Source organism: Balaenoptera physalus (genome assembly GCF_965194825.1).
Source record: "Balaenoptera physalus genome assembly, chromosome: 7".
NCBI lineage: Eukaryota > Metazoa > Chordata > Mammalia > Artiodactyla > Balaenopteridae > Balaenoptera > Balaenoptera physalus.
In genome coordinates this window covers 109,816,298-109,823,228 of record NC_138886.1, presented here as the reverse complement: position 1 = coordinate 109,823,228, position 6,931 = coordinate 109,816,298, and positions in this window count along the sequence as shown.

The following is a 6,931-nucleotide window of genomic DNA, read 5'->3' as shown; positions in this document are numbered from 1 at the left end:
TGTTTGTTGGCAATCTGTATATCTTCTTTGGAGAAATGTCTATTTAGGTTTTCTGCCCATTTTCGGATTGGGATGTTTGTTTTTTTTGATATTGAGCTGCATGAGCTGCTTGAAAATTTTGGAGATCAATCCTTTGTCAGTTGCTTCATTTTCAAATATTTTCTCCCATTCTGTGGGTTGTCTTTTCATCTTGTTTATGGTTCCCTTTGGTGTGCAAAAGCTTTTAAGTTTCCTTAGGTCACATTTGTTTATTTTTGTTTTTATTTCCATTTTTCTAGGAGGTGGGTCAAAAAGGATCTTGCTGTGATTCATGTCATACAGTGTTCTGCCTATGTTTTCCTCTAAAGTTTGATAGTGTCTGGCCTTATATTTAGGTCTTTAATCCATTTTGAGTTTAGTTTTGTGTATGGTGTTAGGGAGTGTTCTAATTTCGTTCCTTTAATTGTAGCTGTCCAGTTTTCCCAGCACCACTTATTGAAGAGACTGTCTTTTCTCCACTGTATATTCTTGCCTCCTTTATCAAAGATAAGGTGACCATATGTGCGTGGGTTTATCTCTGGACTTTCTATCCTGTTCCATTGATCTACATTTCTGTTTTTATGCCAGTACCATACTGTCTTGATTACTGTAGCTTTGTAGTATAGTCTGATGTCAGGGAGCATGATTCCTCCAGTTCCGTTTTTCTTTCTCAAGATTGGTTTGGCTATTCGGGGTCTTTTGTCTAAACATACAAATTGTGAAAATTTTTGTTCTAGTTCTGTGAAAAATGCCAGTGGTAGTTTGATAGGGACTGCATTGAATCTGTAGATTGCTTTGGGTAGTATTGTCATTTTCACAATGTTGATTCCTCTAGTCAAAGAAAATGGTATATCTCTCCATCTATTTGTATCATCTTTAATTTCTTTCATCAGTGTCTTATAATTTTCTGCATACAGGTTTTTTGTCTCCATAGGTAGGTTTATTCCTAGATATTTTATTCTTTTTGTTGCAAAGGTAAATGGGAGTGTTTTCTTAATATCACTTTCAGATTTTTCAACATTAGTGTATAGGAATGCAAGAGATTTCTGTGCATTAATTTTGTGTCCTGCTACTTTACCAAATTCATTGATTAGCTCTAGTAGTTTTCTGGTAGCATCTTTAGGACTCTCTATGTATAGTATCATGTCAACTGCAAACAGTGACAGCTTTACTTCTTCTTTTCCGATTTGGATTCCTTTTATTTCTTTTTCTTCTCTGCTTGCTGTGGCTAAAACTTCCAAAACTATGTTGAATAATAGTGGTGAGAGTGGGCAACCTTGTCTTGTTCCTGATCTTAGTGGAAATGGTTTCAGTTTTTCACCATTGAGGATGATGTTGGCTGTGAGTTTGTCATAGATGGCCTTTATTATGTTGAGGAATGTTCCCTTTATGCCTACTTTCTGGAGGGTTTTTTTTAATCATAAATGGGTGTTGAATTTTGTTGAAAGCTTTCTCTGCATCTATTGAGGTGATCATATGGTTTTTCTCCTTCAATTTGTTAATATGGTGTATCACGTTGACTGATTTGCGTATATTGAAGAATCCTTGGATTCCTGGCATAAACCCCACTTGATCATGGTGTATGATCCTTTTAATGTGCTGTTGGATTCTGTTTGCTAGTATTTTGTTGAGGATTTTTGCATCTATGTTCATCAGTGATATTGGCCTGTAGTTTTCTTTCTTTGTGACACCTTTGTCTGGCTTTGGTATCAGGGTGATGGTGGCCTCGTAGAATGAGTTTGGGAGTGTTCCTTCCTCTGCTATATTTTGGAAGAGTTTGAGAAGGATAGGTGTTAGCTCTACTCTAAATGTTTAGTAGAGTTCATCTGTGAAGCCATCTCGTCCTGGGCTTTTGTTTGTTGGAAGATTTTTATTCACAGTTTCAATTTCAGTGCTTGTGATTGGTCTGTTCATATTTTCTATTTCTTCCTGGTTCAGTCTCGGAAGGTTGTGCGTTTCTAAGAATTTGTCCATTTCTTCCAGGTTGTCCATTTTATTGGCATATAGTTGCTTGTAGTAATGTCTCATGATCCTTTGTATTTCTGCAGTGTCAGTTGTTACTTCTCCTTTTTCATTTCTAATTCTATTGATTCGAGTCTTCTCCATTTTTTTCTTAGTGAGTATGACTAATGGTTTATCAATATTGTTTATCTTCTCAAAGAACCAGCTTTTAGTTTTATTGACCTTTCCTTTCGTTTCCTTCATTTCTTTTTCCTTCATTTCTGATCTGATCTTTATGATTTCTTTCCTTCTGCTAACTTTGGGATTTTTTTGCTCTTCTTTCTCTAATTGCTTTAGGTGTAAGGTTAGGTTGTTTATTTGAGATGTTTCTTGTTTCTTAAGGTAGGATTGTATTCCTATAAACTTCCCTCTTAACACTGCCTTTGCTGTATCCCATAGGTTTGGGTTGTCGTGTTTTCATTGTCATTTGTTTCTAGGTATTTTTAAATTTCCTCCTTGATTTCTTCAGTGATCTCTTGGTTATTGAGGAGTGTATTGCTTAGCGTCCATGTGTTTGTATTTTTCACAGATTTTTTTCTTGTAATTGATGTCTAGTCTCATAGCGTTGTGGTCAGAAAAGATACTTTATACAATTTCCATTTTCTTAAATTTACAAAGGCTTGATTTGTGACCCAAGATATGATGTATCCTGAAGAATGTTCCATGAGCACTTGAGAAGAATGTGTATTCTGTTGTTTTTGGGTGGAATGTCTTATAAATATCAATTAAGTCCATCTTGTTTATTGTATCATTTAAAGCTTGTATTTCCTTATTTATTGTCATTTTGGATGATCTATCCATTGGTGAATGTGGGGTGTTAAAGTCCCCTACTATGATTGTGTTACTGTCGATTTCCCCTTTTATGACTGTTAGTATTTCCCTTATGTATTGAGGTGCTCCTATGTTGGGTGCATAAATATTTACAATTGTTATATCTTCTTTTTGGATTGATACCTGGATCTTTATGTAGTGTCCTTCTTTGTCTCTTGTAATAGTCTTTGTTTTAAAGTCTATTTTGTCTGATAGGAGAATTGCTACTCCAGCTTTCTCTTGATTTCCATCTGCATGGAATATCTTTTTCCATCCCCTCACTTTCAGTTTGTATGTGTCCCTAGGTCTGAAGTGCGTCTCTTGTTCACAGCATATATACGGGTCTTGTTTTTGTATCCGTTCAGCAGTCTATGTCTTTTGGTTGAAGCATTTAATCCATTTACATTTAAAGTAATTATCCATATGTATATTCTTATTACCATTTTCTTACTTGTTTTGGGTTTGTTATTGTAGGTCTTTTCCTTGTCTTGTGTTTCCTGTCTACAGAAGTTCCTTTAGCATTTGTTGTAATGCTGGTTTTGTGGTGCTGAATTCTCTTAGCTTTTGCTTGTCTGTAAAGGTTTTAATTTCTCCGTCAAATCTGAATGAGATCCTTGCTGGGTAGAGTAATCTTGATTGTAGGTTTTTCTCCTTCATCAATTTAAATATGTCCTGCCACTCCCTTCTGGCTTGCAGAGTTTCTGCTGAAAGGTCAGCTGTTAACCTTATGGGGATTCCCTTGTGTGTTATTTGTTGTTTTTCCCTTGCTGCTTTTAACATTTTTTCTTTGTATTTAATTTTTGATAGTTTGATTAATATGTGTCTCGGCGTGTTTCTCCTTGGATTTATCCTGTATGGGACTCTCTGTTCTTCCTGGACTTGATTAACTATTTCCTTTCCCATATTAGGGAAGTTTTCAACTATAATCTCTTCAAATATTTTCGCAGTCCCTTTCTTTTTCTCTTCTTCTTCTGGGACCCCTATAATTCGAATGTTGGTGCATTTAATGTTGTCCCAGAGGTCTCTGAGACTGTCTTCAATTCTTTTCATTCTCTTTTCTTTATTCTCCTCTGCAGTAGTTATTTCCACTATTTTATCTTCCAGGTCACTTATCTGTTCTTCTGCCTCAGTTATTCTGGTATTGATCCCTTCTGGAGAATTTTAAATTTCATTTATTGTGTTGTTCATCACTGTTTGTTTGCTCTTTAGTTCTTCTAGGTCCTTGTTAAACATTTATTTTATTTTCTCCATTCTATTTTCAAGATTTTGGATCATCTTTACTGTCATTATTCTGAATTCTTTTTCAGGTAGACTGCCTATTTCTTCTTCAGTTGTTAGCTCTGGTGGGTTTTTGCCTTTCTCCTTCATCGGCTGTGTGTTTCTCTGTCTTCTCATTTTGCTTAACTTACTGTGTTTGGGGTCTCTTTTTCCCAGGCTGCAGGTTCGTAGTTCCTGTTGTTTTTGGTATCTGATCGCTCTACTCATTTGAAAGGACCATCTTTTCTCCGTCTTTATTCTCCCTAAGGCCTAGCACTTCAGGGCATCCTGAGGGAACTATGGAGAATCTTGGACTGATGCCCAGCCTAGAGGAACCTAGGAACCTACTACACTTCTAGACATGTGGCTCTTTGGATAAAAGTGGTAGATGCAAGAGAGAGAAGGTATGGGGATATATGTATAGTATAGCTGATTCACTTTGTTATAAAGCAGAAACTAACACACCATTGTAATGCAATTATACTCCAATAAAGATGTTCAAAACAAACAAACAAACAAAACAAACAAACAAACAAAAACATTTTGGGGGACTCTGAAACTGGAATGGCTCTTCAGTTTTTCTGGGTTGGGCCATGATGCTCTGGGCTTTATAGTCCTTCAGATATTTTTCAGCCAACCTGGAAATAGGTATAACATTATCTTTGCAGATAAAATAATTCCTGAAGCAGCTGACAGGCTCTCAGCCAATGGTACTCTTAGCAGTAGGGGCAAAGAGTAGTTCACTAAAAGGGGATCTGGGTGCCTCACTGTAGTGTCCTCCAGATACTTTGTTTTGTGTGCATTGGCAAACTCATCTACAATTACCATTTTGTTGACCTCTTTTCTGAGCTCTAGCTCCACATACTCAACTGTCTACCCAACATCTACAATTCAATGCATCAAGGGCATCCTCAACTCAGCACAACCAAACTGGACTCACAGCCTTCACTCATTTTTCTCCCCAAACACCATAACCCTGTTTTTTCTTTTTTTCCTTCTTAGTAGGTGACACCATCACCTGGTTAATCCCAGAAATCATCATTCTCTCTTCCTTGATCTTTTTTCAATTCCCATGTGTAATAATAACTCAAATCTTGTTGATTTTACCTCCTGACATCTTTTGAATCCATCTGCTGCTTTCTCTTTTCACTGTTAAGTCTTGAGTTCATGTTCCCATTATTTTATGTCAAGGCTACTGCAGTAACATTCTAACTAGTCTCTTTCCATCATTTTTGCATCTTTTCAATCTCTCTCTCATACTGAAATCATGATAATCTTTTTATAACTTAGATTAATCAAATCACTATCCTGCTAAAAACCCTGAAATAATTTTCCTGTTATTTTAAGGTAAGGACTAATATCTTTAACATAAACTGCCAGGTTCCTGCCTATTTCACCAGCATAACCTCATGGTCCAGTGTCAGCGATACTGGCCTTCATATTGTTTAAATGTGCCATGCTCCTTCTAACCTAGGCCCTGGACATGGTATTCCCTTTACCTGAACAACTCTCTCACCCCACCTCCCTACCATTACCTTTGTCTACATATGTGATTCCTACTCAAGCCTTAGATTTCATGTCAGTGGTTATTTCACTGAGATTTCCCTAAACTGGACTGGGTTTCCTGTTTTAATGTCTCATAGTACACTTTTCCTTCTCCTTATAACAATTGTAACTGCTTCCAAATATACATTTATTTGTATGATAATTAATGAATTTTTTACATTAGAGTATAATTTCCACAAAAGCAAGGACCCTGTTTTTGCTTATAATTGTATCTTCAGTTCCTGGTATATGGAAGGAAAACAGCTTAACTCCCCATATCAAAAGAGAAACCAAACAATTTCTGGGATAAGTATTCTTCATGGATGGTTTTTCTATAATCATCTAGTAGGTGGAGGATGCTAATGGTTCTCAAGATACTTAAAAACCCCTCACTAGATTACATGGCTGCATGGGGGCAGAATGTAGGTAAAGAAATACCATAGAGAAAGTAGAAAATGCAAAGCATCTTATAGAAGTTAGGCATTAAACCCAGAGTGTGAGTGTGACAGGAGAAGGAAATTACCTGTAATGCCTGAGAATCTAACATTCCCAGATAAAATAAACATTAAGACTGTGTAAAGTATCAGACTATGACTTTTTTAAGCTAAAAATTATTCACTCAGGGAAAGTACCCTTTTAAAAATCTGCCATGATTATAATTTCAGTGTCTTTAGTCATTCCTAAATACCTTGAGAAAGGTAGAAATATTGTGTCATTTCAATATATTAAAGATGGATATAATCAAATCTAGTAAAAACCAGAGGTCGACCAAAGTCAGTAAAAGCTAGCATAAGAGAACAAACTGTTACAGAACTGATCTCCTGTTGTGAACATCTGTAAATTAGAGTTACTATAAAAGCATCTGCTTTTATACATAAGATAACAGACAGGACAGGATTGCAATCTTTGAGAAAAGGGAAAGGAGGGAAACAAATGAGATGAACCCTACCATTACAAGGAAAAAATATGTAAAAAATTTTTTGAAGATATTTCTGGACTGCAGGCCAGGGCAATGAACCTCTGATAGACTCTAGCAATCTCCTGTAGCAATAGAAATGACAGAGAGCAAAGTTCAGGGAGGACAAAGAGTCTGGAATTTCTGAGGAAAAGACCCAAGATGAGGAAGAAATACATAGAAAGAACTCCAGAAATGTGTATAATTGTTTTCATGTATCTTTGGATGAGAACTCTGCACATGTGTAGGGTAAAACCCGAAAGAGCTAGACAAGAACAACTTCTGAAGAAAGAGCAATTACTGGAAATCTTTAAGGTGAACAATGCCCAGAGCTTGTATAGGTAT